Below are 23,919 nucleotides of genomic sequence, written 5' to 3' on the forward strand. Positions count from 1 at the left end.
CCAGAACCTGCCTGGCACCTTCAGCCCCTGGCTGAGCTCCCATCCCACAGTGCAGTGTTGTGGCTTAGGAGTGCTGCTCTCCAGTGTGGTGCTCCCACTGACACTCTCCCAGCCATGTGTTGCTTTTTTTCATCCCTCTCCCTCTCCCCTCTGTATCAGACTGGAGAGGGGAATTACACAAAAGGTGAAGATCAGATGAAAACAGATTAGTTGAAGTAAGAACAGTTTACAGGAAACAGCAATGAGATAAGAAAAGGGATACTACCAGTATTAATAACTAAAGTGTACTGCAGAGAGCGATTCACATGTCAAATGCTCACTGCAGAGCCTGACCTGACCACTCCCTCCAGCCTGGAACTGGTGCCACCCAAAGTCTCTTTCTGGCTCAGAACTGGACCTATCCAGCTGCTTCCCTGGCCTCGGAATAGGCAGGAGCCCAGCACTTCATCTGCCATGCTTACTCAACCCAAAGGGACTCGCTCGTCCCCATCTCTGGTAATGAGGTGGCACAGAGTAACCTCCAGGTCCCAGCCGTGCCTTCCTGCCATGGTGAGCTCTGTCCCAGCCAGGGCCAGGACCCAGGGTGAGCAGGGCTGGTGTGGGGCTGCTGCTGGCCCCCAGGTTGCTGAAGAACCCTGAAGGCAAGAGGATTATGCAGGGCAGAGCACCAGGGTCTGGTCTGGTCTGGCAGGGAAAGCCCTTCTTTCTTCAGAAAGAAACTCACAAGGCAGCCAGAGCAAGGCTGCACCACAAGAGAGAAAAAGGCAAAATCCAAGGGTGATAGCAGCCACCCTTAGTGAGCACAGTGCAGTCCCACAGGCGTGGCTGAGCAGAGTGCTGATAGCCTGTTCACGGGCAGGCACTGGTGTGGGAATCCAGGGCTTCCCTCTGGCTGCCCTGGAAGGTCTGGGACCCTGGCAGGGGGTCAGGAACCCCCTGTACAGAGCCCCGAGAGACACTGTCTCTGATCTCTGTCCATAGAAAAGAGTTTTCAATCTTACAGGATGAGTTACAAGCTCTGAGTGTTTGATATGAGTAATAATTGAGTGTGGCACGGGTGCAAAAGTAAAATTTTAGGATTCTAGATTAGGGATCCAAAGGGGACAAGATGGAGGAAATTGGGTGTGTCTTGTCCTTTTTCTTCTTCATGCCCTCCATGTTTCACTGTAGTGTTGGCATTTTTCTATTGGTGTAGGCTGGGGACACACTGTTCAACGTAGATGATAGATATTGGCACATTATTGTAAATATAGCACAGGTAGTTTCTGGTATATAATGTTTGTAACATCCCACTGAGGGGCAGAGCCCCACACGCTGCCCTGCAGGACAGAGCTGCGGCAGGGCAGCAGAACATGTTAGAGATAAGCAAGAATAAACAACCTTGAAAACAGCACAGACGAATTATGGCTTCTTCTTTAGCAACAGGGCTGAAGGACAGAGATTTTCTACAATCTCAGGACCATCAATACCACAGATTCTGACAACAGGTACAGCAAAACCTGAACCGCGTCCACGCAGGAGACACAAGCAGAAACAAAGCTGCAGCATGGGCCAGGGTCTGTCCTGCAGTCAGCTGTGCCTGTGGGAGGAATGAAGAACAGGGCTTGAGTTTAGACGGAGCTCTTCAGCCCATGGGCCGAGGATGTGGATGAAAGCTTCGGGCCAGTCTGGACAGCGCTGTTGAGGTCTATTGGTACACTCAGAATTCTGACAGATAGGCTGTTCCAAATATTAGAGAAATGTCTATGATTTGTTATGAAAGATTACAGCTTGGTAATGATTATAATATTTATCCTCACTTTAATAAATTGAAATACTGAAATATCAAGAAGTTGCAAAACCAGTTTGTTTTAGGAATGCTTTTTTAAATTGCTTTAAATGGTGATTATAAAGCTGAATTACTTCCCTAAGTGGACACCAAACAAAATGTGAATTTTACTACAATGGGATTCTTTTCTAAAATCATATATTCATATGGAGAAAAGTCTGGTAGTTCAGTGGTCACAGGCCAGCCCCGAAATTCAAATATGCTTTTTCTGGATTTTTTTGCTTTTACCCATACAGATTGCCCTCACTCAGGCTGTAGCTTTGGACAGCTGGCCCTGAAACCATGGCCACAAAAGGAACTTCAGACTACCCCTAACCATACATGACATGTACATGTTTATGGGATGAGAATCACCCTCTGTAAGTATCATGAGAATTTTGGATGTTGTATTGTGGCATTAAGGGGGTATGTGAGGAAATGTGTAGTTCCAAAAGTAGTTGCCTTTTCTCCCATTAACTAGCTCTTAAAAACACAGATGTCCCTCTTGCAATAGTACATTAAATAGTACAATGATTCAGCTACAGTTAGAAGGCCCAAATATAAATGAATCCTCTTTAATTTCTTCAAAACTAAGAACTGAAAAGAACAAAACTTCTCTAAAGAGAAGCTTCCCGGTGGACATTAGTATCCATTTTCAACAGTCATCTGATTTATTGTTCTTGCTTTCTTTCACACTTTGGAGTTGGACATCTAAGCCTCTGATATGGTCAAAGTTTGCTTTTCTCCACATGCAAGACTGCTTACAGAATAGAGAATTTAGAACTCACCTGTAGTTTGTTACATGGCTTGAATCATCAAAATTTTCTTTAACAAAAGAGTGTACACTGAGAGCATACACTGGCTTTTCAATTTTTTTAATAGTTTAATACTTCACCACTGATAATTTTTTGTATATAAAGATATAAAAATAACCATCATAAATTAAAATGCCAGCTTAAGCTGGAAAACTCAAATTGACTTTTCTAGCTCAGAAAATTCTTCTTGGGAACTAACATAAAGCAGCAGAGCCTGAAAAAGCCAGCACTGGAAGGGGCCAGATGGAATGGGTCCTGTGGAAAGATGATGATATGTACCATCTGCTGGGACCCCTCTGCTAGAACATTCAGAAGTAAAGCTCCATAGTCACAGAACCTGCCTGAAACTGCACCTTATTAAATAAAAGGTAATTTTTATCAAATTATAGCAATACATGCCAACCAGCAGAGATGTTTTGAGCAACTCCTTTGTCCTCATAGACAGTTTGAAGTTCAAAGATTGAGGCCTGGAAACCATCACATTTCTCTGAAGGTTCAAGATATCTTTTGATACTCAGATTCTTTCATTTTTAACTAGATTAGTATCAGAAATGCCATATTCTTCCTTTCTGAAAAGTAGAGACAGTTTCCCCTAATTTCATACAAATATTCCAGTTATGCATTTTCAACCTTGAGATCTATGATTGAAATTGTTGGATAATCAAAATATTTCAATGAATATGTGATTCAGATCAGTGTTCATGTTATTTTATTTCTACTAGCCAATTCACTGGATTAAACAGAAATGCATCATAGAAATTCAATAGAGTAATTTTACCCAAAAACTTTACTTGATGATGTATGCTAAATCAGGTATCGCAGAGAAGCACAATTCCACCCAGGCAAACAGAGCAGCTCAAATTTTTACTATCAAAAATAGTGTACACACAGTATGCTATGCTAAAAGTTATTTCCAGAAATGATCTATAGAAGTCAGTGCCTTTGAAAAAATCTTGATCCTTCTGAGGTACGTAAGGCTCTGATTGCACTTATAAATTGCATTATTTCACTACTTTTAGAAGCTGTTTAAATTGTATCTGCTATTAATGATTTGTTTATATTCTCAAAGTTACTGGTTCTTTAAAGACTTATCTAAAGCACATTGTTTTCTGGTTGAATTCAAAGGCCTTTAATGTATTTTCTTGGATTTTCAGAAAGAGTTTTTATTCTGCATGCCAGTGCTGCAGTTGCAAGTTTTGATGAAGTTATCATGAAACAGCATCAATTGTTTTGCTGATATCAGTCGATTATTTCTACATTTCTGTTCTCTGCATATTTTGTGTTTCTCATCACAAGATCAGCCAACTTTGCTTTTAGGAGGTTTATTCTTTGTAAGTCTAGTAATGCTTATCATTAATGATTCCACTGCTATTTGAGGATTTGAAAAAGATTCTCTAGGAGACCTGTGTGCAGCTGCCTACATCTTCCTGGGAGCCTCTTTGCATAGGTGGGTTTAGAGGAAATTCAGAAACCCACCCAGGAAGGTCTCTTCATGAAACACAGGCCCAAAAGCAATTCTCAACAGAGGAAAGACTTTGCTCTAGAGGCTGTCTTATTAATTTACATCTGGCAGTGAATATTTTGGCTTGTACCAAAAGCATTAATCTTCTTTGCGCAACATGGATCATCAACTCAGAAAGGAATTTACGGTAGCCTCTGGAGAAAGTTTTCTCTCAGTGCCAAAAGGCAAAGCAGCTGGACAGACAGACTGTGCTGAGACCGTTTGCTAAGTTCTAACTTAGCCCTGTCTCCATGACAGCCTTAGTTGGAGCAAATGTTCAGGTCGTACTGCTCAAACAGCAGGGAGCAAAGGCAGAATGAAGCAGCACAATAAAAGCACCACAACTATAACTCTGCATTTGACTTCCTGTAAAAACTTGTACAAACCCTATTATAAATTCCGTACTTGATAAAGCTGGGACAGCTGTTCCATCTGCAAACCGATTGGATAGAATAGGAAGAAGGAAATTTTGCCAGAGTGAAAACTAGACTTGCATTTTAGAGGCTGAAAAATCTAAGTACCTCAAAATACTGTATTTATCTCAGCTTCACAACACAATTAATCAACTGCTGACTTCCACGCATGCTTATTCCACCAAAGGCACAGGATTTCCACATTGAGGTAACTGGACTTTCACATAAGTATTTAAAGGTGAGTTTACACAGAATACACAGCCTGCTGAGTCAGTGATGCCTAACATGAGGTATAACATTGCTTACAATAGTGAGACAAATGTGTGAAACTTTGTGTTCGATGGAGGAATGATCAATGAGAAAGAATGATTGAAAGTCCACATTAAAATTTTAAATCACCCCAGTTCAGAAAAAAGAAAAAAGAAATGTTCTGTCAAAGAGAAAATCAGAATGAGCACCCCTTACATGGTAGATAAACCATCTCAAAGTAGGCATTTTACTTATTATAACCCATACAGAATTACATTGATCCCATTAAAGTATTTCAGATAATGCCTGCTGCTTCATACAATGTACTGGTATTTCACTTTAGAGCAGCAGCTATATCCACTGGGTTTGCAGGCAAGCTTATTTTCCAGCTGCTGATGGAAAATATTTCTGCTGAACCCCCTGGTGTTTTTCCAGCATCTTATTGCTAAGGCTACACCAAATACATGCTATCTACTACTTTAATTTGTGTTTAGCTGAGCCATTAAACACACTATTACACTGTACTCTTGCAAACTTCATAGACTGAAGGATTTAAGATTAAGTCACAGGCTTCTCTAGAAGCCTGAGAAAATTCTTGTAGACACATTGAAAACACTTCTTTTCAACAGTCAACTAAGTATCAAGGCTACTTAATGATCAAATCAAGATCTGCAGACACCACAGCCTGCACACTCTTTCTTAGAAGATTTTAATCTTTGTCCTTGTCCTTCAGTGGAGTTTCTTTCCAGAGCATCTTGGCTTAATAAATGCCTTTGAAGAAGGCTTCAGCACAAATAAAAGAGTACTTGTGCAGCAATCTTGAGTTCTTATCAACTGTATAGTGATCAGGTGAAGGAATAATTTATTTCAATCAGCAACACCTGTTTTTATAATTGCTCAAGTGCTTATAATTCAATAATAAAAAGCCAATTTAACTATCTTTACTCAGATATTAACCTCTGATATACAGCATTAGAATGAAATTGCCAGTGGTTAAATTCCCTTAAAAAACAATTACTATCATACATTTATCCTATTTTGATCTGCTTTGTTTCCTATTTCCTATTTTCCTATTCCCCTTTTCTTCTAAGAATAAAATATGTTCACAGGTTCTCAGTTGGAAGACCCCCACTGCTATCCATTTTCAACTATAGTCAAATATACTTAATCTCTCAAAAGGTTCAATTATTTTAATTTTTCTTCATAGTTATCTTTTTATGATTTGCCATTTTCAGATCAGAATTACATTTTAGACATATAATTCAACTGATGACTTCCTATAATACCTAGATCCAGCTCTGCAAAACCCCTGCTTAGCCAGGTATTATCCCTCCATTTTTATACCCTTTGTCTTCCCAATCAATATAAATACTTGTGGTTGTTCTAAATGTACTGCAGCCAATCTTTTTTCCTAGGCATTCCTCCATTTTGTGAAGATTGTTTGTATTCCAAGCCTGCATTTCTGCATTTTTGCAGTTATTCCCAGCTTTGTGTCATGTGTTTTTTACGTTTGCAGGCTCTCCAGTTCATCTTCCATACCTCTAATAAAAATATTGAATATTAAGTGGTCCAAGAGATATTTACTGCAGATCTGTTCTCTAGCACAACTCATCATTCTACCTACAAAATTAATATTACTTAGCCACTAAGATACCACATTTCCTATTTTTTTTTCTTTTTGAATGAGATTTTTATTCTGAAAACATAAGCAAAGGTAAGTCTGTGATCTCTACCATTCCACCGCCACCTTTTCCCTTGAGAAATTAAATAAGGAATTTGTATTTTTAAGTTTCTGGCACTTCCCTCTCTTCTTTGGGTTCTCAAAAATAATAGCAAATCTTTTTTGTGACAGATACTTGACCCAAAGTAGTCCACAGTGGATGCTTTTTGTCATAGCTGATTGGAAAACTACCAAATATACCCTGTCAAACCTGCTCTAGCAGCCTGTTTTAGTCTTTGTCTCAGATCTGCTAGCCATTGGCTTGCAGCTGTGAAGAGTAAAGAAAAAAAAAAAAGAAAAAAGAGAGACAAGAGATGAAACATGCTGCTGTTCTCAGTCTCATTTACCCATTTTATTAATTATTCTTCAGCAACCAGACTGAAACTTTTATTATCATCTGCTTTGCACTGATACAGTTCACAGAAAATATATCAAGACATTACTCATATCTCATGTAGGCATTTCTAATTTTAACTGTATGTACTTAAACTATTTTTTTATGGTTGTTCTTACTAACCTGACCTGGTTTCTACCTATGCTCCATTCTATGGTCTTTTTTTTTTTTTCCCTACACGGAATATGAATCTCTTCAACTTTTGTTCTCAATGTGATTGAGAATAAAGACACTCAGCTTTTTTTGTGATGAGAGATGTCGTCGTGCTGACAATGCATCCAACCAGCAACCAGGATTAGTGTTTTATGATCCTACTGAGAAATTAGTGTGTAACTGATGTTTTGCTTTGGCACCAAGGAGGAGGGGAGGAGCCCAGCCACCCAGGGACATCCGTATCTCCATGGTGCCACCTTCTGACTGGCACGCAGGAAAGCTGATTCCAGGGCTGGAGTATCCCTGTGAGGAAAGGGGATCGGTCTTTGAGAGCACATCGGCCTCAGGATGGAGAGATTTTGGTGTGAGGGTCAAAAAGGGAGCACGATCTGATGTGTACTTAGTGTTCCATGCTGCACACAAAACATTCTGGGGCGTCTTCCACCCTACTGGGCTCTGAGACTCAAGCACTGTGCAAGGCCTGGTTGTCAGGTTTATGTCGTGTTTGAATTACCATAAATGAAAAAACTACCTGGAAAGTGAATTATTTTAAAATATTTTAAAACTTATTTCACAGAGGGGAAAAAAAAAGCCCACCCCTGTTCATATCAGTTCCAGGTTAATTTACAGTATGATGACAGCAGGACTAATAGACTAAAATATGACTAATAGTCTTATTTTCCATGGATGGAGAAATGGTAGAGTTGATGCTGAAGACTTTCCCAGTGACTTACCACAGCTCCCAAGCTCCTTATACAGAGATGAGAGCAAACACACGTCACTCTTTCATCAATATGAAACTTATGTCTTGTGCTCTTAATTTTTTGTCCCTTTTCTCTTTTTATTTCCATTTATTCAACCTTACGTGTAAGTCCACAGGAGACTGCAGACCTGGGATGAATGTTACACACTGACTCCTTGGTAGTTGAGTCCTAGGAAGGGAAATACCACAGATACCTACTGATATAGGTATTGGAAACCAGGAGAATCTATTTGTTTCTCTTACACCCTGTAGTGTTCCTCTATGTACCTGACCAAAGAGGACACAAAAATAGAGCCCTGCACATTAATGGGCTCTCTTGCTTATTGATGACTCAAAACTTAAAGGCAGCTATACCGAAGATGCATAAGGAAAATATAACCCGTCTCATTCTATCTTGACCTCTAATACTCCTCAAAACATTAGAGTTACTGGACTAACTTTGGGAAAAATCATTAGAGTATTGTTCCTCCAGCACTTCTAAATGTTTTGCTGAGAAGCTTAAAAATAATGGAAAGTGTGAAAATGAACCGATATGTCCATAAAATTGTGTGGGGAAAAGAATCTGATGGAAGAGTTACTCTTTGGAGAAACTGTTCCTCTTCATAGTAGGGCTCTCTAACTCTTCTGAAATGAATTAAAGAATATTTGAATTACAAAGCTGAATGAATGAAAGAAAAATTCCTCACATTGTATGCTGTAAGAGATAATTTTCCTCTGACCTTTCTCTTATAAGGTTGAGTTACAAATGGCTTGCTTTGAGAAGTTGATACCTAATACTCTAGATGGCAATTGTTTTGTGTTGTTCTGACGTTTCAAATAATTGTGTATTGTTGCCCATTCTAAGGGCGTAATGCTTACAAGGCAAAAGGCTTGAAGAAACTAGGGGGCTTGGGCTCTCTGTCCAACAAAATAGCGCTGCAGGGAGAGTAGCCTAGCAGTAAGCAGCCTTGGCAAATTCTAGAAAATTACAACTATTCAAGAGTCTTTTCTTTTTGTTCGTTTGCCTAGTTTTAAAATGATATTCTCAGTGGAGATATCTGGAACACTGCCTATTTGCATCTAGATGAGGCAAAAATTCTGTCATATTATTTCAGAAGAGTTGAATCTGATTGAACAGGAAAGGTATTCTTTGGTATATGACTTATGCAAATATGCTTTTTGTGGCTATGGCTATAATGTCTTGCCCTCTTCAGAGAGCTGTCCAAGGGGGCAGCTGCCATTTTGGGAGCATTGCAACACATAAAGAGCACATAAAAAGATATTTTCTAACATATGGCACTGTGGGGGTCTTTTGTTGTTTTCTCTAGGTCACTTGCTACCTTTGCTCAGTAATAGATCAGTGAAAATACATGAACAGGGTGCATAGCAAAACATTCCAGCACAGGTTTACTTACACAAGGTTTCTTTGTCTTACAGTCAATCTGTAAAAAAAGAGAAAATGGCTTGTTATGAAGCTAAATAGACATGAATTTTGTGGTTCCCAAAACTATGATTCTTACAATGTTGGTTTTTTTCTTGAAGACAGTGCCAAAGTCTTCAGCAAAAATACATTTGTAAGCTTCTCTTAAAGAATAAGTAAAGAAATCAACCCAGAAATATGGTAGTTTCTGTTCAGAAACTTGCTGAGTTTTCCAGGTCACAGAAGAACATTTCCTGTCAATATAAGAAGAGAGCTAAACCACTGATTTGTTTATGGGTGAATAAAAATACTATGGCTGTAAAGTGCTTTGCTTGTGGGGAGGGGGAGAACAGGGGAAGTCCAGGACTTGCTGGGGTTTTTTTCTCCTTCGAAATTAAATCATGTTATTTATGTGCTTATTTCACCAGCAAGTGACTGCCCTTAGTACACCTTCAGGTTTTGGAATAAAATCCTGCTTTAATAACTGTTACCTGTCCACTGTAACAAAGCCTGTTTCATATTTCATATGAAAATATTATAAGAATCTATGTGGAGGCCAGTTCAAGAGGCAATTATTTGTAACCAAACTTAGACTTCATTTGCTGAGGTTTGAACTGTCTCTTTGACTTCCCTAAGCAGGGAAAACATAAAATCTTGAGCTTCAGATTCCTTCACATGGGACAATTGTCACCTTTGGGATCTGCAGAGGAGCTCCTAGGAAAGATAGTGCTTTGGTGTTAGGAAGCTGTGTTTCCCAGTTTTAAGAAGCTTCATAGTTTTTCATCTGTTGATGGAGGGAGTGTAGAAATCAGCTGGCTATATTACCCATAGTAATAGAATTCCAGGAACCATTCCTTTTCCCATCACATTTAGGATCCTGGTTTAGTTGTGTGTGGGCACTACATTTTGGAAGGACTAAACCTACCTGAAAACATGTCTCTATAAACATCAAAGTAAAATATACTGGTCCTAAATACAGCATTGATGTAGCACCTTTTTTCTGAAATAAGACATCAGTCTGTTTGTTAATTTTTGTGTATGGATTTCAAAGAAAGAAAAAAGCTGAGATCCAGGAATGATTAATGGAAGTTAATCCAGAAATGTTGCCTTGCAGCATTCTAAGTAAGAAGAGAAGACTGATTCAGCCTCTTCAGTTTTGTATGCAAATTGCTCTTGCAAAGGAAGGGAGATTGCTTTTGACAACTTGACTCTAGCAGTGCTGCAAGGCACCTAGAACGGTCCTACTTTCTATTTTCTCCAGTCCCTTATATTCCTTGAGGTGTTGATAATGAAAAACTCATGCCCAAACTGAATGCAGTCAATGTTGACAGAAACAGCAAATACACATGGTAGTTTTCATATTTCTCTGTCAAATCGTTTGACTTTTTTCATGCCTTTTCCATAGGGCAAACTGTGAAACAACATATAATTTCTGTCACCTGTTTGAGATTTCAGCAGTGGGGTTACAAAAAATGTTCAAGTCTCCAGAAAAACATTCAGAAAATAGTGTTTGAATGATCTTTGAACTCTCTTTAAGCTTCAAAGGAACTGCCACACTTTCTCCGTAACCTCAGTAATTGCTGATTAAAAAAAAAAAAAAAGCAGATTTTAAAAAGAAATCATGCAATCTAGAAACATACTTTCCATCTGTGTATTGCGGCTGAAATCCAAAATAGGCCAGCTGGTCATAGCACAGCTCACATATTCACAGTATCTGTCCTCTGAATAAGTCATTTCATCATAAACAGTGGAAAGCAAAAAGCAGAGTCTTAGCTTCTCTGATTTTTTCCTCTCTCTATTTGACACTCAAAGGACTGGCAGATACTAAAAGATTCCTCTCTGATGTTAAATTTGATATCGTCATTGCATTTTATTTGCTGCTCAAATATGTCTTTTTAAAACTGCGTGATCCAGGATGTGGAGTGGAATGTTTGTTGTGGCAAATGCCTCTCTTCATTGGAGCAGTTTGGTCTGGCAGTGTTCCCAGTTGCTGTAGATTTAGCAAGTAAGTTGTGCACAAACCCTTGATTTCTGTTCTTGCTTTTTGTGGCACTCTACATCTTAAGAACTCCTGCAGTTTTTGGAACCAGGAAGTAGTGTTTTTCAGTATCTATACTTTATATCTAATCAACAGGGGCTGATCCTAGCAAACTAGAAATTCCTCTTTAAGTACTGGGAAATCTCTCTTTTATTTCCCTCCACATTTTTGATTTTGCTATGGGGAGAAGACGCTGTTCTCAGGGTTGCAACCTTCCCTGCTCCTTCCCTGGGCTGGAATGGTTTGAACCAGTGCTTGTCACTGTTCTGAAACCCTTTAGATAAAAAAACAGAGATGATGTGTCAGGTAGGGGAAGAGGGATGAAAGGTAAAAACTGCAGGATCATGAAAGGGAAGTTAGTCACTGTAGTTTTTTTAATTGATCTAAACAAGTTTTGATCAGAGACCATGGATAAGGAGTCAGTGACAAAGCTCTATCTGAAACATAAGCAGTGAAGGAAAATTGCACCTGAACTTACAGCTTGGTGCTTTACTTTTTTTTTTTTTCTGATTTTACATTCTTCAAGTATGAGTAATCCAGACAGATTGTGTTTAAAGTGCTTTCTCTACCTAATGGCCAAACTTTTGGCTAATTCAGTGATGAAAAGCATGAAGCTGCAGTCAGCAGCAAATGGAAATTAGGTTGGGAGTAGGAACATATGCAGAAGAATGCCTACTTTCACAAAAGTAATCAAAACCCTTACTGCATGTATAGTACAGTTTCCATGCACCCATATTATACCTCCATGCTAAATAGCTACAAGCACAGCTTTACCCTAGGCTCCCAGAACACTATTATGCTTTGTAATTGCAGCTGCGTGTTAATATGATTCCTCCTCCTCATTAAAAATGGAGTTCACTCTAATTGTATGGCCTTTTCTGTACTCTATAAAGGACATCAACTTGTTCCATTAATTTTTTTCCCCTTTTAATAAGAGAATGTCTCCTTTGGTAATTAATTGCAAAAATGTATTTATTTGATGCAGATTTACTGGCATTACAGAATCACTTAGGAAGAGGGGAACCCCTGGAGGTCTCTAGTCCAATACTCAACTTTAGCAGGACTGTCTCCAAAAATAGAGCAGGTTGTTTAGGGCCTTGTCCAGTGGGTATTTGAATATCTCTAAGGATTGAGGTTCTACATCCTTTCTAGGCTACCTGATCCAGTGCTTGACTCCTCTCATCATGCAGACTTTTTTCTTAAATTTAGTTGAAATTTCCCTTGTTGCAACTGGTGTCCATTGCCTTTTGTCTCATTACTATGCATCTCCAAAAAGAGTCTGTCTTCTCTATAACCACCCATTACTTATTTATGCTGCAGTTGTTTACAGAGCTGCATGAATGGCTGGTGAGGAGAGACAGATACTCTGAATAGCTGTTAGGCTGAAGTAAATAAAATCAGAACCTGCTGAGCAGAGGCTTCTGCAGGTCAGAAAAGAGGTACAGCTGGTCTAAGTAGCCAAATACAAAAAGAAGGGTAGTATAGCTACCAAAATGCTTCTCTATGGCTCTGCTTGCTCACAATTACACAAACTATCCCCTTGTTCTTGCTGTGTGAGAATTGTCCCACTAGTGCCACATAATAGTTTTTCCAAAAGGTAGTAAATGGCAGTTTGGAAAAACTTGGTCCTTAATGAACCCTGATGGTTCATTATGAACCTTCATAATGAATGTCTTACAGGGAAACTAGAAGGGCTCCTTCTCCTCTGTGTGGTTTTGGATGTGTTTTTCCTTAGTGAAAATTAATGTAATTGTTCAAAACAATTGAAAATATGCGTGGGCCATACCTGTCCATTTAATTTGTTCTCAACCCATGGTGGACACACTGGAGCACACCCTGCTCACTGCACTGCTCACTCCACCTGGACAGGTATGTCCTGAGCTAGTTCTAACATGAAAACTAGAGAAGAGTGAAAGTCCCTCCTTTGGACTTTATACCTCCTCGTTGTATAAAGTTTCACAAAGGGTTGGCACTGATCCCTGAGATAAGGTCTGAGATCTGAGTCTCTCTGGAATGCAGGCAGAACAGAGGTCTCTGTGCATTCTCCCATATCTCTGGTCTCAGTCTCTGTGGTCTGGCTCACACTGTGTGTTCTTTCCTCATTCATACCTCCATGGCAAGATACGTGCTACCTGCACGTATTCTAGATCCTCCTAGATCTGCACCAGAATAAGTAGTTCTCTGCAAATGCATTTCACATCTTTTGAACTCCCAATGAGATCAAGTGGCGTATTCAAGCAAAGCTGGCAGTCTTTTCATATTTACTTGGACGATAATATGTACAATAGATTCTGCTTCCTATCCCAGAAATTGTTTGTTCAAATCTGGTTGTGTGTGAGTGCTCAGGCACAAACAATTGCTGCCATTCATGCAGGATTAGGTGTGGTTTATACCCTTCCAGATTTGTTTATTTGTGGTGTGGTTCCATCCTTAGAGATGCCTGTTTATTGAGGTTTGAGCTTAATCTTTGCCTCTTTACCTACCCATATACTTAACTTTACTCAGTCAAGTAACACTGCTGAAGTTCAGCATGACTCTCTAGATTGAGGTCTGCCTCTGCATTAACTTACTGTAATGAAAATGTAAAATAACCAGAGCAAACCCCATTTCTAACTAAATATACAATCAAATATGCCCTCAAGTAATTGGATCTGTAGAATAGAAAGCAAAACACTGCAAATGGTACTGGTTTGCTGTAATTCATAATCCTTTAAGCATATAAATACACCAGACAGCTTAGAAGTGCAATTTCTGCCATCAGCTATGCTGAAGATGCATACTTAGTACTAGACTATGGCATCAAGCAACAAGCTACGCTCCGGGGATGGTGTAGAGCCCCTATCTCTCCTGTGCCAGTCCTGGGAGTTGTCACGTCTTGGGGAGGCACAGTGCTCCAGAGCTGCTCTTGCATCACTATTAATTAGGGCGCCGTTTGCACTCCTTTCTGCATCTTGTCAGCTTCCATGGCCGGTGTGAGGGGCGCGATGGCCTCGTCCCCGTAGCGAATGCCACGAGAAATTCTGCAGTGGGTCACAGCCAGAGCCCAGCCAGCCCACACGCCTTTTCTGACAGTGGCCTGCAGCAGAGGTTTAGAGAAAGAGAAGCAGAGCGAGGCAGTTACAGAGAGATACTTTTCAGTGGTTTGCCGGGAAACCAGGAATGTGGAGGATTCTTGAGCCAGATATTGTCTCTACGCTTTAGCATATGATAGCTGTACAGGCTGCCAGTGAACTTGTTTTAATTTCCCTTTGAATAAATTTTTCTCTTCCTGCCTCTCCAATATCCGATGGCGCTATATTCTATAACGATTCTCTGATGTGTGAAACAGTCATTTCTTCTGCTGCCTTTAACCTACCACCTGCTAAATGTAATGGGTAATTTCCCCCATGGTCACCTACCCATTCTTGTACTTTGAGAAAAAAAGATACTCAACCCTGGTGGGCAGCAACATCTTTAGCTGAAAACATTTCCTCTTTTCCTGTCCACTTCTTTGTACAAGGGGTACAAGTGGGGAAAATATTATTTTGTGCCCAGGTTGAACACAAATGGATGAAAAAGAAAAGGATACGATCTGACAGACACCCTCAACAAGGACCTTGTATTTAGGAGAGAAGAAGGCTCACCTCTGTAGCTTCTTGCCACAGAAGCAAAGATTAGAGTAGAGATCCCTTTCTGCACTAAGAGCAGCAAACAGTTTTTAGCGACAGCAAAGTCTATTTCTAACAGTAGAATGTGGGGATGTTTTCCCTTTAAGAAATATCTATTCAAGTTAATTGAAACATCTGTGTAAAATTCATTACATTGTTTTCTTTCAAAAAGAAATGACAGCTGAGTTCAAAGCTTTTGAATTATATTTAGATTTTTCTTTAGACAAATGGTTTTTTCATTTAAAAATTAAGTTTACTAGAGTTTAATTTTAAAGAAAACAAAAGAAATGAAGAAAAATGCAGCAAAAGCAAGAAAGCCTGTCTTCCCCTCCATTGTGAACTGCTCCTGATAAAAAATGTTCCTCATCAAAATAACAAGTCCCCTCCACCTTCTGTGATATGAAGGATTAGAGCTGCTAGAGAAGTGTTAGATACTTTGTCTTTAAAATGGTCTTTGTCAGGCTGTGTGTGCTATGCAGTCCAGACCTGGTGACTGATAATTATTATTAAAGTTACATTTTACTGTATTTACATAATTTAAATTAGATTCCAGGTAGCAGATTACAAAAGAACTGGAAAAGGATATTTACAAAACAGCATTTCATTCTTTCCTCCCTTTTATGATATATTTGGTGAAAATTTTCCACAGAAGAATCAAGATTTGTAACTTATCAATTCTAACAGTTGTAAACTGAATAACAAGCAGAATTTAACACATAAACTTCTGCATTTTTTAAAATATCTCAGATATGGAAAATCTCCCATTCATTGCACTAGCAGATGTTGAAATCAAAATAGATTTCTCTATTATTCTTAGAGGAGACCAAAATGTGAGCTGATTCTGAAAGCGACTGAACAACAATCCCTATTTCCCCACTGTATGGGAAAAGATACTACAATAATTAATGTCCTCCAAGGCCTTATTTGACATTTCTACGTCTTATTTGCTTATTTAATTCTAAGATAGGCACAGTGAAGTAAAATAGGTATTAGTACTGCTGGCAGACTAATGGAGACTTTGCAGGTGCAGGAAATAGATACCAAGAAGCAATGACTGAATATTCTTGTTAATGCTCTCTCTAGCAATGGATTAGTATTTATTTTAGGAAATGTCTGAAATATATGTAATACCAAGTAACCTCAAAGAAGTGTTCTTCTGTAAGTCAGTGCGATTGCCAAAAGACTACTGCTACGTAAATGAAAATCTGCTGATTGTTTAGTGTTGCCAAATGTTTAACTGGCCTCTGAAACTTGGCATACACAATGAAAATTAGTTACCAAATGGATAAAACAATAGAAATTACTCAGGAAACACACTCTTGTGTGGTGTGCTGAGATGGATGGAGTGCTCTGCTGCCTTTACCTCCTCCTGCACGGGTCGGGTGAGCCCCTGGTGAGATGCCCAGAACCTGAAGGTTGCTGTGGGAGGTGCAGAAAGCTGGGCAGCTTGTGACAGCAGATGCAGCTCAATGGCTCAGGGCTTGGTCAAGGAGCACACAGAAGAAGGTATGGCAGCGGTAACAGGATCATATTTTTCATTATGGGAGGCCAGTTTATGATTCTGGTCTACAAATCTCAGCAGAGAAGGTCAGGGGATGATTGGGAGTAATTGATAGGAATATTGTGTCCAGCATAGTGTCTTGGTCTCGGAAGATGTCAGTCTTTGATGGCTTCTGAAGAATGGTAGTCTGAACTCAGGTTCTTTTGTCAGCTGTCAGGACCTAGGCAGGATAATTCTGTGTCAAAGGATGAGATTGGGTCTACATGTGTCTCTCCAGCTCAAATCAATCCCACATGGTTTCAGATAACTCTAAAGAAATTCCCTCTTTGGGGTCTTCCAGCATGAGAGAACCAAAAGCTCATAATTCATTTAATTCCAAAAAAAAAAAAAGGTGCAACCGAAATGCTCTTTTTTTTTTTCCCCTGGCTAGAATGAGGACCTAGATGACTGGTTCTGGTGTGTCTGCAATGTAAAAATATCTGTAAGTTAGGTGAGATTAGGGGCCCATTTACAGTGTCTCTGTGTTGCAGCCATTATGAACTTCTGAATGCACACACCATTCTGGCTTTGTGTCAAAGATCTGGCATGATGTTGCTCTGGGGGGAAAAATGTTCATGCTTGGTTTCTTTGATCCAGATGTGGAAAGCTCAGTGCAGGAACCAAGCTTGGCAGCAGCAAAAGGTTGGGCTAGCAGCAATACTTCCACTTGGCTACATTTGACCTTCCAAATGTCCCTCTTTCAGTATACCTACAACTAATACAGGTATTGCAGGTATTATGTTGCTGATCAAAATATTAGAGCCTTAAGGTTGTGTCCACAGAAATGGAACAATAGCGGAGATGATGGCAAGCAACCCCAATATTCATGGTTTACACAGGTTTTGTACTTAAATGTCAGAAAAAAGTGTGAGGTTAAATGGACTTGCTGGAACTTAGTTATTCCTTGCATCATCCACTTTGACTTTTCTATGTGGGATTACTCCATAATGTGTTGAATTCCCACAGGGTCATGATATTTTCCTGATAAATGACCACTGGAGTGAGCACTGAATATGCAATTTCCAAGGTACTGTCCAAATGTATAGTTAAAAACTATTTATAAAATCCTTCCTTATCTTCAGTGTAGCTTTTTGTACAACTCTGCAGGATAAAGGAAGTTTCTCAAGTTGACACCCTGTAGAAGAAAAAATATACTATTGCTTCCCATGCAAAAAAAAGTTCATTACAATCTCTGAAGTATACATGAAATAACCTAATCTTGCATTCTTCATAACTTTTCTAATCACTGATTTTAGTATGATTAAAGATGGATACCATGCACCCGATAACATGTTTGCATGTGTTCAGCTAGATGTTTCATGCTGATCTCAAGCAGCCACTACCTCAAGAACACGGGAATTCCAAGTGGATGATTTTAAATGCAATTTATCTGCTCACAGCCTATGTACAAAACTGTCCTCAAGATCTTTCCAAATTGCCCTGTGGTTATGCCCCAAAATATATTTCATGCACCAAATGTAATTTGAATATGCCCAAAAGGACTTGAAGACCAAGATGTGAGTTCTGATTGAAATAATTCCTCAGGGAATGTTTGTTGCTAAGAAGTGGCTGAATACCACAAAGATTAATAATCCCAGTACAAAATATTTTTCCATGCTTCTTCATTCCGCTCATTTATTTAGAACATATGCCAGAGAGCATTAATGTTTAAAAAAGTCTCCACCCACATCCCTGTGCAATGTTCTGCTAAGAAGGGCCCAAGGTTATTGTAAGTGAAGTCTTCTGACTGTGCAGTTAGGTACATTTACATCACTGACTTTCTTCCCTCAAGTGTCCTCTGTACCAAGAGCATGAGCTTTTTTTTCCAAATGCCCTTACCAGAGATAAAATGAACCTTACAACATGTAAGCTTTTATTTCTGGGAGGAGGGAGAAAGGGGTTTCTGTGGCATAAATTACCTGAATTATTTTACCTGGCTTTATTAGAACGAGATGACTCCACTCCAGAATTGTCTCTTATGCTTCAAAATTTAGGTGATTGGCACAGGTATGGACATGTGAATCTTGGAAGGGTGAATTCTGATGTGTTTTTCAGATGGTTTGTGGCTGTTCATTTTGGAGGTGGGAGCCTGCCCGCCTCGCCGGTTGTTTCTCTACTAACGCAGGGTGGTGGTACAGGATATGGGGACAGCAACCTGTGTTCTCATTCCAAACTGACACTGCTATGGAAAGGCACTATTGTTCAAGAGCTGGTCTTAGAGACCAGTGTGGTGGTCTCCTTCCACTGCTGTTCCTACAGCTCCCTCTGCTCCTCCCCTGACTCAGTGAGAGCCAGGCAGGACTGCAGTTCTGCATTAAGCAAGAGGAAACACGTAATCAACAATACCAGTGCGGTAAGAGAACACAGCAAATTTTCTGGCTCATCACTATTTTTGTTTCTCCTTTGAGTATATATGAATGCAGCAAGAGAAACTGTATAACTTCTTTGAAAATGCAGGTAGGAAAAAAATTGAAATATGGTATCACTGAAACATGAAGAATACAAACAAAATAAGACACTTCATACAATTGTGCAGAGAAAGCAACTCTTAAAATTACAATTATAATCCCTGAATCAGATCCAGTACTTGGGTGATTGTTTTAATTAGAACTGACATATATTTGTTTCTAGATGTTTCAGAAAGTAGGGAAGAAGGGAGATCTTGGCAGAAAGTGTATGTATCAGGAGGCACCTGATGCTTTTGAGCCTGAAGCAAACCTCCCCCAAACTCTTCAGGAAGTCATTGAAATACACAGATGTAATTATTTGAAGTTGCTGAAGGAATTGATGTCGCAGTAATTAGACAACTCATTACATCAAGAAATGAAGAAATAAGACTGACACAGGTAAAAGTGAACACACTGATAATTTAGTGCAGGACTGTAAGAACTTTAAGGTAAGGCTTTGTAAGAGGAATAGCACCTAGGATAGAATCAGCATTCCCAGGCTTGCTTTCATCAGTCCATCCAAATAATAATAATAATAATACAATAAAGATACAATAAAGAAAGATATGTTAAATGAGCAAACTGCTGTTGTCTAGCCTGGGCTTTCCCTCAGCATCTTTCTCCCTAGGCCTCCGAAATCTACAGCCTCTTGCCAAATGCTGTTCCACAGTGCCTCAAATGAAGGGTAACATGAGTGAGCCCTTTAGAACTGCACTTGTCATGTCTTCCATCCCAGCCCACAGAGTACTTCCTATAATTTCAGGTAACTTTGAACGAAAGCTCCAGGTGGCTTATACTTACACCGTGCCTTGAATGAAAATGCCTATGGAGTGTGCTTATTCTACAGTGCCACCGACTTTCCCTTTTTTCTCTTATTTTTTTGGGCTCTGCAATTACTCTTTGCTGGAACTTCTAGTGCACCAGTTCAGATTTCCACCCCAAAAATGTCCAGGTTAATATTCTATTATTCATTCTAACATCTAAGCCAATTATTAAAACAAACTTATTCCTCGGGGAAACCTTGGTGGTAATAACATGAGGCAAAGAGGGTTTTTTTACATGTCAGAAAATATTTCAAGAATTATGGTGAAACTAAATTTTCACACATGATATTCTTACTGTAACAGGAAACTTTAACCACAGTGCTTAATGATTGTCTTTACAGGTGACATGAGGCTGTTCAAAAGTTTTGAACAATAAATTATTAGCACATGCTACCTCTTTGCAATTTCTCTTCCCATTAAGAGAACAAACTGAGTAATATTATTTCAATTTTCCTCTCTTTCCCTACTTTCTTAAGTCTCCTACTAACTGCAATATATTTGAATTACCTTTGGATTCAGTCTTACAATACAATCCTCAGCTGAACTTTTGAGCTTCCTATTGTGTCACAATACTCTTAATCTCTGTCCTTTCTGATCACAGTTCCCCACTATGTCTATCCTTTACCTGTGAAGAGTCATCACCAGTTTTGCTGAGGAGTGTTGGGTCACTCTTCAAATCTGCAGGAAGAGAAGATGCCTGGATATTTAATTAAGTAGATGATGCAGAAAGGTCCTTATGACCAGTCACTAACCTGAAGCTAAACTTAGTCAAAAGTGACCAGAAGTGATTTCTGAAATCTTCTTGGCAGCTATACAGAAATGGAAACTAAAGCTGGTAAAGTTGGTTTTGGTTACGCTTTTATGAGTTTTATTTGGTGATATTTTGGTTTTGTGGGGCTTTCTTCTTTGTTAACAGAGCATGTCCTGTGAAAGTTTTACTGGAAATTTTTCAACAAATCTCTCGTACCCTAAAAGTGCCCTAATTGGAGGTAGGAGTGAAAATCTGACTTTTTTTCTTTTTCTGCCTTTTACATTTCCCCACATAACCCAGGTTCCTGTTTTTAACGGTAAAAATGCAAAAAACTCCAAACTAAGTACAGAGATAGAAAACTGGGAAACAAGGATAATCCCACTAACAGTGGTGACCATCTGTCCTGAATGGCAGCTGAACATGGCTCATCCCAAGACGAGATGAGGCGCTGCCTCGAATGTTCTCCCATGTATCCTGCTGGCATTGTACCCCCGCCTGGCATAGGGCAGAGATGGGGAACACACACCAGAGGTGCCAGAGGCAGCAAAAGCTCCAATATTCCCTGGCCCTGAACAGAGCTTCTTTGGAAGAAAGCAGCCCCAATTAGCAGCTAGGTGAATTTCCATAGCTGCTCGGCAGCTGCAGGTTCAGGGTGGGATTTTGGGCTGAGCCAGGTCCCTGGAGCTCGGACCCAGCTCTCCCTCGGAGTGCCAGGAGGGAATACGAGGGAGTTTGCACAGCTGCTGCTGGCCCTGGGAAGGCTGGACCCAGGAGCCAGCAAACCACTCAATTAAAGGCTTGTCATTGACTCCAATGGGCTGCAAGTGAGCGCCAGAGTGAATAAAGAGTTTCAGTTCCTGGAGCAGTTCAGCTGGCACCTTTCACCAGGAAGGGGCCAATTTTACAGTTTTAAGTAAATAAAGTTTAAAGCAAACAAAGCTGTTTTTCACCAAAACTCTGGATTCTTTGTATGTGAAGAAGTGGAGGCTGCTATTGCCTGAGAGCAAAACTGACAGCTAAAAGGAGCAGAAGTAGAGCTTGTGAATGAAGAAAGCCATACAACACATTGCAACTCCCCTAAATCATGCGAGGAAGCCTCCTGTTGTAATACCTGAGCTAACGCTAAATCTGAGGAGCTTTGTAGACCTGTCAACACGACACCCTGCCTGGGACATGTCTCTCCCACCTGATGAAGCTGTGCTGCCTCTAGGAAACAAGCTGGTGCCAGTGCTGTGCTGGTGGTACCAGCCCTTGCTCCTTGACACTCTGCAGACACCCAGCATCATGTCCTGGTGCAAGCTTGCACACATACTTGACCCAGTTTGATGTCATACTTTGGAATTTAAATCTGTGCAAAATCCATATACAGGCCCTAGACTGACTGGAGATTCAGCAAATTAGCGTTTGAGCAGCTAACCTGATGGCTTTTTTTTTTACTGAAGTGAAATGGTGCAGTAATTTCACTAAATCCACCTAAATTCACCTTTTCCATTATGGTCATACCAAATACACTGTGTAATTTGAAGAGCTGCATTCCTGTTCCTCTACTATGCAAAGTAGAAAGACTGATACATGGATTTCTTTGGGACATTTCTCACATTCCCATTGAGATGCCATCATAAGAAAGGTGCAAAAGAGAGCTATAATTAACCATTTGGAAGTCTGTGATGTTTTCACAAGGAAATAACAATTTCCTCTTCTTCGGCTTACAGTATGTTAAGTATTTAGTAAATAGTCTGGAAGGAGACTCCTTTGAAGATTTTCATTACTTAACACCTACTGTTTCAACTATTCCTAAACTGTTGTAATAGTGCAAGCTAAAGGAATTTCAAATATACTGACGCCATTTTTTTGTTCCATTTCCTTCCCCTCACCCCATGCACTCTCCTTTTGGATAATTCCTCCGAAAACACATCATCAGTAATTATCAGAATGTTGAATTTCTGACAAATGCCATCTGCTGATTTATCTTTTTTTTTTCCTCCCCAAAAGACAAGATTTTGGATAGGTCTAGTAAGTACTTTAGCTTCTTCTACTTTATGGTACCAAAATAATCACCATGGCAACTCTTTAAGGGCAGTGTTCCAAACAGATTTATTGTGAATGCAAGAACTCAACAGCACTCTCTAGCAAGAAACAAGACGACATCTACTGCAGGTTATTTTGGTACAATGCATGAATGATGACTAATAGACACAGGCATGTCTGTCTGAACTTTTTCAGTTATCCCTAATACTTTAGCTTGCCATATTTATAGGTGGTGGAGGATGCAAGGGTGGGGGAGGGAGGGAGAAGACATCAGTGTTAAGCTTACACAGATTATGTTGTAATTGCCTTTCCTGAATACATTTTATTGGCCACTGATGGCTGTAAGAGAAAAAAGCCAGAGAAACAGCACAAACACTGGGACAAGGATGCACTACAGTAGAAGGAGGCTCAAATTCTTTTGAGATTATAACTGAAGGTTTTGGCACATTGTTTTTCTCCTTCCCTTCCTTTCTTATTTCTTCTTTCTTAGCAAAACAATGAAAGTAAGGAAGATTGCCAAAACTATTGTTTGTCACCGGGGGAAGGGAAGGGAAGGGAAGGGAAGGGAAGGGAAGGGAAGGGAAGGGAAGGGAAGGGAAGGGAAGGGAAGGGAAGGGAAGGGAAGGGAAGGGAAGGGAAGGGAAGGGAAGGGAAGGGAAGGGAAGGGAAGGGAAGGGAAGGGAAGGGAAGGGAAGGGAAGGGAAGGGAAGGGAAGGGAAGGGAAGGGAAGGGAAGGGAAGGGAAGGGAAGGGAAGGGAAGGGAAGGGAAGGGAAGGGGATAGGCCAGGATAAATGCTAATAAACAGTCATGGTAACATACTCCAGGTAGCTGTTTTTTGACTCAGGTGTTGGTTGGAGTTAGCAGGTATAATCTGTACAAACCGCAGTACTTTGAAAACCAGCCAGCATTGCTGTGTTATGTAGTTGTGTAAGAGGTTATATATGGTACTTGCTTTGCATTTGGCAAATGGTTCTCACTTAAACATTCATTGAGTATGATTACTTAAGTGAACCATATATGGCTATTCCTTGGTGCTGCAAAATTAACTTGTTATAGTTATGCACTATGCCAAAAGCTAATTTAGGATCTACTTAGGAATTTATAACATTTATTTACCATGCCATTTGAATAAGGCAACTTTGCTGACAACTCTTAGCTGGCCACAATTTTTATATTATGCTGTATCTCATCTACTGTTCCCAAACATTTATTTTTCTGTCATGCACTGTCGCCCCAATCTTCTCAATGCAAAGTGAGAAGATAAGAAACTGTGAACAGAAGCAGAAACCCACTGAACCCTGTGAAAAGTGTCCTTTTCTGCATGAATGAGGGGAGGACTTTAAACTTTTGGGAGTTGTGCTTTGATTGAATTGAGCATTGAAAGAAATACAAAGGATCTTTCCCACTCTCCCTCTGATTTGAGGAGATC

The 23,919-nt window shown here is 39.8% G+C and overlaps 1 long non-coding RNA gene across 2 annotated transcripts in view; it reads left to right on the top strand.

Annotated features, from left to right (window-relative positions):
- LOC146768345 (uncharacterized) overlaps positions 1 to 23,059 on the top strand; it is a 43,873-nt gene extending 20,814 nt beyond the window's left edge. Inside the window, exons 2-3 of one of the 2 annotated variants that reach the window (XR_014952819.1) lie at positions 1,420 to 2,187; positions 2,795 to 23,059. This is a non-coding gene — a long non-coding RNA (uncharacterized LOC146768345). Of the gene's footprint in view, positions 1 to 1,419 lie in introns of both variants that reach the window. The other variant, XR_014952820.1, reaches the window with a different exon arrangement.
- Positions 23,060 to 23,919: the final 860 nt, after the last annotated feature.

The sequence above is a fragment of the Lonchura striata genome, chromosome 2, assembly GCF_050655825.1.
Source record: "Lonchura striata isolate lonStrDom1 chromosome 2, ASM5065582v1, whole genome shotgun sequence".
NCBI classification, from domain to species: domain Eukaryota; kingdom Metazoa; phylum Chordata; class Aves; order Passeriformes; family Estrildidae; genus Lonchura; species Lonchura striata.